This window comes from Megalopta genalis, chromosome 3, assembly GCF_051020955.1.
Source record: "Megalopta genalis isolate 19385.01 chromosome 3, iyMegGena1_principal, whole genome shotgun sequence".
In the NCBI taxonomy this organism is placed as follows: Eukaryota; Metazoa; Arthropoda; class Insecta; order Hymenoptera; family Halictidae; genus Megalopta; species Megalopta genalis.
Genome location: NC_135015.1, coordinates 2,038,730 through 2,051,727, shown reverse-complemented (window position 1 = coordinate 2,051,727; position 12,998 = coordinate 2,038,730). Strand labels below are relative to the sequence as shown.

General features: G+C 40.8%; 1 protein-coding gene across 4 annotated transcripts in view; it reads right to left on the bottom strand.

Moving 5' to 3' along the window:
- LOC117227254 (LIM domain only protein 3) overlaps positions 1 to 12,998 on the bottom strand; it is a 148,918-nt gene that overhangs the window by 17,912 nt on the left and 118,008 nt on the right. The gene's annotated exons all lie outside the window — the stretch shown is intronic.

The window sequence follows — 12,998 nt, the reverse complement described above, 5'->3', positions numbered from 1 at the left end:
GTGGTATTTTATACATAATTTTGAAAAGAATTCTTGAAGTATAAATGTTATTCTAATCTCTTAAAAATCGGAATAAAAATCTGTTCCCTTATTATCAATATTTAAGCATTCAAGTAAAAATAGACACATAATAAATATCAGAGCCATAATCATTGTAATTGTGAAAAAAAAATTACGGCAAGTGGTTAAGACGAACGCGTTTTAAATTTAAGCTTCTCACTTTCTGCACGTCATTCTAGAGGCTTTAAAATACCATCTAAACTAATAGAATGCTAAAATTTTTGGTTATTTTACAGTACTCCAACCCTTTAAATTTTACGGTCGCAAGATTTCCAGTACATTTTTCATGGTAGTTATTAAGACGCCGTGATATCGTCGCGATCATCACGAAGCTCTCGAGTGGCAAAGATTCGAAGAAATTCCGGCTAAGGGTTGTCGGAGATAGGCGGAGTAGTAAAGCGTGCTAATTCCTTTTAAGGCCGCTTTCCGTTCCGCTCCGTCGAGGAAATTGCGAGAAAATAAAAACAAGCAGCGAAACGGTGGCAGTGCCGTAGCTTCCGAGAGTGTCTTCAAGCTCCTTTAAATGTAAATTTCCACTCGATTCGCAGACGCTACATTGTACCTGGATTACCGTCGAGCCCTTTTCTACTGTAACGTCCGCCCTTACCCCCGCGTGCGACGAGTGCCGGTTTGAAATCTCCTGCAGTTTGAGATCGTGCGATTTATCCGGAGCGCAACGAGAATGAAAACAACAGTACAGCCAGTGCAAAGAGACAAAATTAACTCTTTACATTTGGATGTTTTAGGGGACATAACTAGACTGCAGATGATTATGATACTTTCCAAATTTTTCTTTCACGAAATCTGTATTAATGCAACTCTATGCCAAATCCTATTGAATCTTTTTAGCGTTATTTGTCGTTGGCGTTACCTGTTCAATGAATGAACACTTTCCGGTGAATGTACATCTCCAGTATTATATGAAAAAGTAACGTCTATCATACCCTATATACGTTTAAAATACAGTAGTTTTATTACACATCTGTAGATGTCTTGCAGATATTATTTTGTAGAAATGCATCGATTCGATGAAGTATTCATTCATTGATCGTTTGACGTATTTTTTTTTCTCAAAATTTTATATTGCTAAATTGTGTTCAGAAGTAAAGCAGCTTGCTTACGATAATATCATTCAGAGGATTAAATAACGATCATTATAACAAACATGCAGTTAAAATGTTCATTCACTGGACAGGTCACCCTGTGTTTATATTGTTGCAGGCTTTCCAACTTTGTTCTTACTGTACATATTGTGTGCTTGAATTGCTGGCAGGTGCTCAGAGAAAATGCTGCAAGTGCAACGGTCAATGCTGAAAATGCTTAAAGTCGATGCTGAAGTGCGCGGTGAATATTTATCCGGTAATTTCGAACGTTTCCGGGCAATGCGTGTTGAAATTCAACGTATGAGAGCCACGGGATTTCCTAGGAATCTGTTGCGGTATCCGGAGCTATACACACGCAGCTAGATTCTGAAATGGTGGCGAAGTACGAACGTGCTTCGCTTGCGATATAAGAGAAATAAGGTTGCCGCGAAGGTTATACGCATCGACCAACTGTCGCCCTCCCCGAGCGACGCCTCTAAAATCAAAGATTTCGCATTTTTCGTTTTTATTGCCAGCTTAAAAGTCAATTCTTTCCGTAACCGCGCGCGAAGAGCGTGGACGTGCTCTCCGGGTGTCCGCATAAAGAACGATACGCCGAAAATGCTAAAGAGGCCTGGCGACGAGGACCGCGTGGGGGTGGCTGGCTCCCAACGAGCACAATAGATCCAGCGGGATCCACGGGGGACTCGAAAATCGTTTTGTCAGGATACGCACCAACTTGAAATTCCTGTCAGGCGCTGCGAACATCGCTCTCTCCGAATGTTATACATACTTCATATCGACCACGATATGACGAGCTTGTTCCCGCGATTTGTCTCGCCCAAATAAAACGTCCCGACACGGTACCCTTATTATTTAATCCCACAAGGAGTCGCGTAGCCAATGTCTATCCGCAAACATCCGAAATGGAAGAATAAAGAACTATCGGTTTGATGGTGCATGCAAAGACTACTGTAGAAATTATTTTACTTCTTGTTTTGGTATCTCTAAATAATTTAGCCTACAGTCTGAGAGTCTAGACTGTTAGGTTATGTTGGGTTATGTTTGGTTATGTTGAGTAATGTTTGAGTACATTTTTGAGGTTCTATTCTTTAGGAAAATATGAATCCTAGATTTTATCAAACTTCCAAAGTTCAATTAGGAAAAATTTGTCAATTTGTAATTACATTTCAACATTTTAAATTGGTTACATAAAAGTTATTTTCAAAATGTTATGTATGAAACAGCAATTTGAATAATTCTTATCGAGTTACATTAATTTAAATACAGCTGCTAAAAGTATTAAGAGAGATGTACAGATTATAAATCTATTTAAACAAAATAAAACAATCATTCAATTTTTACGTTATCAACCAAAGTTGTAATTATTCTCAAACCTTCGTTAGTTAAGATTTTCTGCATTAATCTTAATGTCGAAACTTTAAGACAATGTAATACTGTGAGATTAATTATTATAAATATAGTTATTAATAATTAACAATTAATAAGTAATAATTAATTATTATATATATATACATATTTTAATTATTAATAATTATGTTTATAATAAATGTATTTAATTTATTTGATGATACACTTAAAAAAACGTAAAGATTGGTTCAAGAAATTGTAGTAAATGAGTATTCAGACACCACGTTGCTAACACAAAAATTAAATTCTTAGATCGTGGACTGTATATATCTTGCACGAAGAAATTTGCTATTAAGCGCATTTTGAATCTGTTCACAATAGAAATTAAAGAATATACTCTGAATCTAGGGACAATGTTCTGACTTTTGAATTCGAAAAAGATGACGATTCGCGGAATCGCGGTAGTAGGCGTAAACGCGAAGGATGTATCTTAGTATCGTAGCTCACCGGTGAATAATAAAAGCATTTTTTCGGGAGAGGGACACAGTACATCGAGTACATCTGGACATTCCGTATTCAACGGATGTGCTTGTCCCGTGCCGGGATCCTGTTTGAGTTTTATGTCGGGATTTCTGTCGAGTGGTTTATACCGGCGCTTATGTAAATGCAGACGTGATTTTTTCAGCACCTACCCAGGCCACCGGGCCGTACGAATGTGCAGAGCATTTGCAGCATTCGAAACGAGATGAGCCGAGCCAGCAGCGCCGGTGAGTACCGCCACTCTTCGAGCAACATTGTGGCGCACTGCGTCGAAACGCAAATTACCATTTCATTCCATGAAATTTGTTGTGTTTGACGTTTTCGCTGCCAAGCAACATTCGTCGTGGAATACTTAAAGGTGCAGCCTCGTCATGGGAAACGATACTTGTTTCCCATTCAGACGATGGCGGAGCGCTTTCCAATATGCAGACCGTTGTTACGGCGATGATTTACCGTCATCAAAAATGAATTGAGATAGCATCTGTTCGGTGTTTGTAACTCCGTCGCGGTCACCACCCTTCGATTTGTCATTCTTTTAATTCCATGATTCTGGGAGGACGAAAGGAGGAACAGTAGAGAAGACTGAGGCAGACAGAGACAGTTAGAGCGGGGCGGCAGGTGAAAGGAGGGGAAGAAAATAGCAAGAGAACCAGAGAGCGATCGGAACATCTAGCATGGTCCGCCATAAAAAGCAATGCTCCACCGTAACGGGGTACGATAAGTGCTATGGTGCGAGGTAAAATCGATCCCGGGGGCAGCCTCGAATCGTGCACCATAAAAAGGGGAACATTAGACAGAGACTGGAGAGACGCTGAAAGAGCAGAAGAGCGCGACGAGATCATAGCATAATGGTGTTGTGATTTCCCGACTAGATAAGCCTATAGATTGCGTCGGTGCACTGCTAAACGATTTCGGCATTAGTGACATTAAATGGCACCGAGAGATCATCGAAAATACCCACCCTTTTCAAACTTGCATACATCTTTCTAAGGGAAATCGAAGGCCACTTCTTGCAACGAAAAGGTAACACGCAAACAAGGAACGATCCGCGACATTTTCATCGACAGTCTGATACAGTAGTAAAATTTCTATGGCGATCATTATATTAGGTCTACCGGAAAGTTCTGTCCGATAGTGTGTGCATTTACACACATGTATTCTCCTAAATAAACTGAAACAAAGATGACTCATGTCATTATTAAGTGAGACGCGATCGTGAAAACATGGCTACCGATGATAATGCCAGACCACATGCTGCTTTGGCGACTCGTCAGAAAATCGCAGACCTAGCACCTTCCGATTATCACTTGTTTCTCTCTTTGCAAAACTTTTTACAGGAAAAGAAATTCAAAACTGAAGCTGATGTCAATCAAGCACTAGTTGAGTTCTTCGCCTCTAAAAATAAATCACTTTTTAAAAATGGCATTTACAAGTTGCATTCACGCTGGCAAGAAGTCATAAGTAACGATGGAAAGTATATTCTACAATAAATATTATTAAATGTATGAAAATTGTGTTATATCTCAATTCAAGAACGGACAGAACTTTCCGGTAGACCTAATATCTATATTGTGAACTGTTGCATTTTTATGTACACAGGTGGTTTACATAAGTTACATTACAAATACAACCGTAGGAAATTATTCGCTTAATTTTGTCCCGTTTTGGCGCCCCGTTTCTACTGTCTAATTTAGTGGTAAAGAAAACCGCGGAGCTACAAGGTACGTGACCGATCTCCGTCGAATCGTGATAAACAATTAGAAATAAAAAAGTTAATTCATCGTTTTTATTCTAGCATTATTATGTCCTGAGTTGCTATAAAAACGAGCCGCGAGGCTGGAAGAATCGCGACTTAGTATTCTCAGATCTGCCGATTTCAATTCCGACCTCCGAACATTTTCGAGATAAATTACTGTATTTCATGGACGATTTTATATTTTAACCCTTTACGAGCGAAAATTTGTCCGCTCTCTTATTTCAGAATTTTCTATAAGCTTATGAAATTCAACGATATTCCCATAATATGACTTTGTAGTCTGTATCGTTAAAAGGATTAAAAGAGTAAAAAAAATGGTTACTATTACACGTAGGTATACATTTTGCTGAAAATCGTTTGAAATGTACAGTTTAACCGATGAGTGAATCTCCGATAATAATATCAGCAAGGTGAGGAAGAATCGGAAAAGAAAACGACGGTCGTTTCGCAGATCGTTCGTCGTTTTCTGTGTCGCGACATCGAACGCTGCTAAGTCGAGAGGAAGCCTCCGAGATTCGTCGGCAAACAGAGCGAGTCAGAAAGTGGAGGGTGAGAAACCCCAAACGGTAACACTTTGGCGGTAGTCGAGACCAGAGATGGGGAGGTGGTGCAGCGGTGTTGAGGTGGGTTGCAGGGAATAAATTTTGTATTTGATCGCCGAGTCCTCGCCGGGAAAGAGAGAGGTAAAGCGGGAGCGAGAGAAGAGCTGCAGAAAGCGTCTATATTCTTGGTAGTTGGTGGCGCTCCGACTCAATTTGCATCAAACTATGGAGAGACAACCGCTCCTATCCCCTCGCTCTGTCCCGGCTCCTCGCTGAGCCACCGTTCTAGCACCTGATGGAGCTGTACTCTCACTCCCTTCGACGTTCTACAGTCGAGACTAACGCGTTTAGCAGAGACTCGAACCCCTAATCAGATCTTCCGGCGGCACCGGGGTGTTTCTAAGGTGCTCCTAAGTGTGAAGTTAATGGAGTCAAGACGCTGCTTCTCTGCGCCAACACGTTTGTCGGGCATGCCACCAGGCAGCTCGACGGCGGGCTGAATTTTTCACAAATAAACGGTTAATTCGATTCGTCTATCATACAGTAGGACATCACTCATTCGAACTCCATTTATGTGAACGTGAAACCTAGCCAAGCTTTCATTATTTGGAACTAATATCGAGCGTCGCTGCAATAGTGTAGGGCTGTTTGAAGTGAACAAATATTTTATGAAGTAAGATCTCTAACATTTTGACAAATTCAGCGGTAAGATTTATAGCGACACCACTCAAAACAAAGATCCTTATAATTATATGAAAGTCAATTCTCTGATAGACTCTGCGCTATTGTCATAATCGAAGGATTAAGCAAGACACAATAGATCACTTTTACCACTATATCACTTATCTGTATTAGAACTCCAGTTATTTGAACGCAAAATTGCAAGCAGTGGAGGTTGATAGTGGATTCCTAGTACCTATTTATTTGTATGGCAAATTTATTTTATCTAATCTGTTAAAATTTAAACATCGCGAAAAACGGTTTTGGATATTTATATGATATAACCTAATGTAGGGTCAAGCGATCTTACAAGTTTGTGGGAATCTTTTGCTAGATTTAAAGAATTTAGAAGTCTTCTAAGACTCTTTGAAGCTTGCAGATCTTGGGAGAAGTCTTGAGGGTTGGAGGGTACTTGGGCTTTCATGATAATTTGGAGGATACTAGCAGCTTCCCGGGATCTTGGTAGGCTTTGAAGCCCTCCAGTTCTACAGGTGCTAATAGAGCCCACGAAGTTGCAACAGTTCCTTCGAGATTCTTCATACCCTAGAATCCCTAGTAGATACTTGGTGGTAGTTGCAGTGAAAATTTTGCAGAGACATAACAATGTTCTCATGTTCAAACAGCTGAGATATCGAATACAAATATTTTCAATACTTCCTAAATACGTCTCAGGTAATTGGTACCAATTGGCGCCACGTCGAGTGCCATTCTACTATTTCCAAAAATTCTTAATATTTTCAAATGCAATATTTTTTCTTCTTCGCTTGTGTTCTCAGTTACAACATCGTCTGCTATCGATCTAACGAATTTTTCCGCGCCACCGTGTATACCGTCTGGTCGCGGAACATCGGGTCGCTTTATTTCGATAATGGCTGCTTACCTAGCGCGTTCTCCTGTTAATTAATTCAGACTGTCGGGGTATCAGGGAACTGTGACGCGCTAATTCGATCAGAAGTGAATTCGCTCGCTTCGGTAGCGAGGGCTCGTCGCCGGCGCTTTGGGGGAAGTGCGCTGCCTTTGCTTCCAAGACAGATTTACCCCCGCAGACAGTTGACGTCGCTATCTAAATGTCGCTCAAGAGGCGCGTCGGAATGCCACTCGATAGCACGGCGCGCGTCGCGGCGGTTCCGCGACTCATTGTCCGTCCGTGCGGCCTACCGGTGACGTGGAAATGTTCACGAGCTCTACGTCATGTCACGTGTCACCGGAGCCAAATCCTGAACATAAATCAATGACCGCAGGCTAACCGAACATCGTTTTTAATCCCTTTGATCCAGGGAAAAAACGTGCAGCCTCAGATATTTTCATATCTTTATTGCTACTTCGTATGCTCAGGCGCTTTTTCAATAAAACGCTTCATTAGATTTTACGGTATTTTTCACGAATATCGTGTAAATTTTGTGGTCGTATCTTCAAGATCAATGAAGTTGCAGCTTCGTTTATCAATGTTGTCCAACGAATGCTTAGCTTCGTAAATGTACACTCAAGCCAAATATAAATATTTTTTTTGTCATTTCATTTACAATGCTTCTAATTATTACAGAGTACTAACCCCTTTCACTATAACAATATAATAAATATGAATTTTGTATATTTTTTAAAAACCGATACATAATTTGATTCCTGTCTTATCAATGTGTAGGAATGAAAATATATGGACTTATAGAAAACAAAAATTGCCTCGTTTTAATAGAGAAATTATTAAAGACGATAGAGTACTAATCGTCGTAGCTGTGAAAGAAATTTTAATGTAATAAATAAAAATAAATTTTTTAAAAATATATTTTAATGTTAAGTAAGCGTATGGAGAGTATTTCTGTATAGTACTTTGACTATCCTTTGGTTAATTTTTGTGGAATCTTTTCACCATAGGTTGACTTTTTGGTTCTCCAATTAAAAGATCACTGGTGGTCTGTGTTTCAATTTTGTGTTTTAGAGCATACACACAGACCAATTATATCCATTATGAGCGATACATTAACAACGCTTTATCTACCGAAAGCTTTAATAATATTTTTAATTATTATGCTATACTAAGAGAAATCTAAACAATCTTCTCCTCCATGATAATCCCGAACGCGATTATTCGAATTTACTAAGAACTTTTATAACTGCAAATTGTAGACTTTCGGAAATTATAAAATCATCGCCGGCAGATAATGTGTTAAGATCTTTGTGGAGTCCCAATCTGATCATAGTCCCCTATTTTTGTGTTAATCAAGATTGCGACACTTTTCACAGTATCTTTCCATAACACCCATTTCCTTCTATAGAGTAAAACGAGCGCTAGCCTTGGAGAAGGGTAACCATAAAAAAAATGAACGTTTTCCAATGGCCTTCATTTGCTATTCTGTTCGATTACTCAACCGCGAAGGCCGCAGGGGCGACGTTCGTCTTTCTATTAATTTCTATGCACCGTGAAATTACGCGGCGCCGACCCTAAGCTATATTAATAACCCAGATTACGAAGGAAATTAAGACAGCGATGGGTCGTTGATACCTTCAGGAACGCGGCTTTGTTGTTTCGGGGCCGAAGGGGTTGAAGCTGCGATATTTCCGCGCGACCGGCGGGCCGCGCCGTCATCCTCGGAGCGTCCTTTAATGGCGGGCCTTATCGTGAACAATCGCGAGGCATTACTCTTCGTTCCGCGTCGGCGAGGGAAAGAGAGAGAAGACGATCGTCATTTTTCCCCGAGGAAACTCCCGGTTCCGCGTTACACGTTCTCGCATTCCTTCTCGCCGAGATATTGTTCGGTGTGTTATGCTAATGCCGACCGCAGCATTAATATGTAACGAGCCTCGACAGGGGAGGGAAAAAAACAAGAAATACACGTTATCGTAAATATGCAGACGAAGAGTGGTTCGTGCTGTTCAAGTTCAATCGGGTCTTCGTATCGCGAATCGATCGTGGGGTCGGACACCCTCGTGGGCCGAGGAGAAAAAGTTCCAAGGCAAAGCGCAATCACATCAAAGATTATTTCCGCCAATAAAACGGAAGTCGAGTTTCGTCCGAGGGATGGAGGCGGGCCAGAGATGGGGCGGCGGGAGGGAGGGGAGCGTACGAATCATTCTCGATCGCGGAACAAGTCGGGGGGGGGGGCAAGAACCGTACCAAGAAAATGAAAGTGGGGGTGAAGCGGGGACAGGGCGCGGGAACGACACAAAGATAGAACCGTGCGAGCGGGGCTGGCAGCGAGAGGTTAACCGACAAGCAGGGCAATAAATCTACCGTTCGCCCGGAGCAGGTACTTATCAGTTCTCCAAGATCACCCGCGACATCGGTGACTGCGAAGCCTGGCGGGTACTCATTTCACGGAATTGACGGTTGGGTTTGCCGGCGTGCTCGACGATCCGGAATTATAGAGCGCCGGCCACCGGTGGGCACTGTTTTCCAGGACCGTGGAATGGGCGCGGGAGCTCCGGTTCTCACGCGGTGGCAAATAAAGGGAAACTCGTCGGTAGCTGGCGGAACGCGTGGAGCGGAGAACGACGAGCGACGAACGACGGGCGCCGCGTCCGAAAGGTGGTGGAAGGAAATCGCGGTATCGCTTCGACGCTCGATTATCTCAGTTTCACGGAAGCGTATTGGCTGGATACGTCGGTATAACCGTATGGATGGTCGGCACGATCGATGCCCATTTCGAAAGGCTAAGCTCCCACTCTGCATAATTGCCAGTTAACGGCAACGAACTATAACGCGCACGCATGAACGCACACACGGCGCCGCGGCGCGCTCGCGCTCCCACACGCGTCCCCCCGTGCACACAAGGCCCGCCCCAGCACCCGCTCGGTAGATCGATTCCTTTTTTTAACGCCGAACGAACCGAAACGAACCCGATAGTCCTTCAACCCCCCATTCGAAAATTGACAAAACAGTTTTTGGCCGGAGCCTGGCGAGAACTTAATTGGTGTATATAACGAGGAAATCTGCCAATTATGCTATCTGCCGACAGCCGATCGATCCGCTCGTAAGCACATACTCGTATTCATCGATGAGCACCGTCGAGAAGTAGGCTACCCTACTCCATAATTTCAGATAAACTCCCGTTAATTTGAATGGGGCTGGTACAGAGCTGGCGTATTCGAGTGCCCGCGCCGGAAGTGGAGAACCGAGATCCGCTAAGTCACCTCGCTGCGTGAACTGTTTGGACCGGTCCATCAAGGGGGGGAATCGGTTTGATCCGCAGTACGTTGGTACTTAATTTTCCATCATTAACGGTTGCGAAGTTACCATTCTGAGGCCGAAGTTCGGCGGCGGAATTTTCTCTTCAGACGTTGAATTTAATCGGCTATTCTCTAACTGTGATCGATGCTCATTAGACAGCAGACCTTCATGCAGAGTACAAATTGTATGCATCGATAGCGCGAAACAAGAATTCCATCGAACTTCATTTCTTCTCTCGATAATTTTAATGATCCATAAACAATGCGACCGAATTCTGAAATTCTTTTGATGTTTTTACTCTTTTGTGATTCATCTATTAAATTTTTGTCGTAAAGGCATAAAATTCGTAGTCGAGTGATCAGCATCGATGCTTTGATTTTATTCGTCGTCCATTTCTAATTCAACTACGAGCTGGGTGACCTGTTTATCAATGGCAGTTTGTCTACCTCCGTTTCACCGTTTCAAAGAACTGAGCAATGCTATCGGTGATCGTTTGAATTAGTAGTGGGCATCTGATCGCTCAAATAGGTCTCCTCATACGAAAACTACTTAAAATTTATTAGTCTGCTAGTATTATTGACGCCGTGGTTATGAAGTACAGAATTGAGGTAAATAAGAACCAACATTTTATAAGGAACAAAATAACATTTTTGATCTTTTTCTTTTGAATAAACATTTACGCAACACCTCGTTAACACATTGTTATGCTCGTCTACATACAGTTGCGGACAAAATTGAGTGGACAGACAGTGGAAATGGTTATAAATAAAAAATTTAGTCGAACTAGTATTATTACTATACACACAAGTTTTGTATATTACATGTCCTTATGGTACATAGAACATTTTGTGCAAAACTCAAGTTAATGTTTATACTTTTGTACACAGAAATATCGTAATTAACGGCAAAGTTAGCAAATTTCTCAGGGACAAAAATGAGTGGACAGTCGACTTATTCCGGCGAGAAACATAAACAAACATAGGATATAGCTATCCGCCATGCGTAATACTTGCAATCGTAAACAAAACATCTGCACACGTATTTAATTGAAGTATAGACTTTGTACAAATCAGAACAATTGACAGAATGTCTCGAAGAAAAGAAATTTCGTATCAAGTTCGACATTTGATTGCTTGTGTGATAGCAGAAAAATACGGAGTATCAAAGAGTGCAGTAGAAAAAATTTATAAAAAATATTTATCACACAATACAGTGGAAAATTTAAGAGGTCGCGATCGGAAACGCTGTATCGCTGTAAGAGAAGATCGTCAAATTATTCGACAATGTCGTCAAAATCCAAGCATTGCATCGCGTAATATTCAAGAAACCTTAGAATTAAATGTGTCATCAAAAAGGATAAGGCGGAGATTACACGAGGCTGGATTAAAATGCTGCAAAGCTAGACGTAAGCCACATATTAATCAAGCAAATGCGAAGAAACGTTTAGCTTTCGCAAAAAAGTATGTTAACATGCCACTGTCATTCTGGAAAAATGTAGTGCGGACTGACAAAAGTAAATTTGAGTTGCGGCAGTTAAACTAGACGAAGAAAGTGTGGAGGAAGAAGAATGAAGCATATAATAAGCCGTTTATATCGCCAACGATTAAATTTGCCGGAGGGTCGTTGACGGTATGGGGATGCTTCTCTTGGTATGGTGTTAACACTTTAGTCCCAATCGATGGAATAATGAATGCCGACGAGTACATCGATATAATAAATGAAAATTTAGAAGAAGCTGTCTTAAAAATGGGACTCGACGATGATTTTGTTTTGGTTCAGGATGATGATACGAAACATACAGCGAAGAAAACCAAAAAATTTTTCGAGGATTCTCACATTAACCTACTTGAATGGCCCGCACAGAGTCCAGATTTAAATTTAATAGAAAACTTATGGAGTGAATTGGACTCGAAGGTACCGTTGGACAAACGGAATAACAAGATCAACTGTTTTCAAATTTTACAGTCAGCATTTGAAGCAATTAGCAAGGATTATGTTGAAAACCTAATAACCTGTTTTCCACGACGTTTAGAAGCGGTAATTCAAGCAAACGGGAGGCATACTAAATATTAATCTTGCGCTTTGTTAGATGTCCACTCATTTTTGTCCCTGAGAAATTTGCTAACTTTGCCGTTAAGTACGATTTCTGTGTGCAAAAGTATAAACATTAACTTGAGTTTTGCACAAAATGATCTATGTACCATAAGGTTATGTAATATACAAAATTTGGCGCATTTGAATCCAGACAATAAATACATTGTTATTCGACTATTGGTTAAAGTTTTCTTTGGGGCTTTCTTTTTTTTTAACTTTTCAATGTACATACCAATGGATTTTGTCGAGAAGGGAGATAAACTTTTTCTTGGGGGTTACGTCAAGGTTATTTCAAGAATAGAACTACGTTAAAAAGTTAACAAGATTAAAACTACAGCTGTGGATCAGTAGACATCAATATGGCGCGGAAATTCGTCAACTTTGGACGTGTATAACTCTTTAACAAATGAATTCAAGATTTATTTTAATTACATTCCTAGATTCAGGACTTCGATGTTTGGACTTTTCTCGACAAAATCTATTGGAATGTACACTAAAAAGTAAAAAAAATAGAACCCCTCAAGGAAAAGTTTAACCTGACTATCTGGTAGCTGACAATTAATTTACATCTGCACATGTTTCATTTAAGCTTATAAAAAAATTAACGTCACTGGAAGGTGTACATTCAAAAATACGTTATAAGAAGAAATTGATGAATGAAATTGATA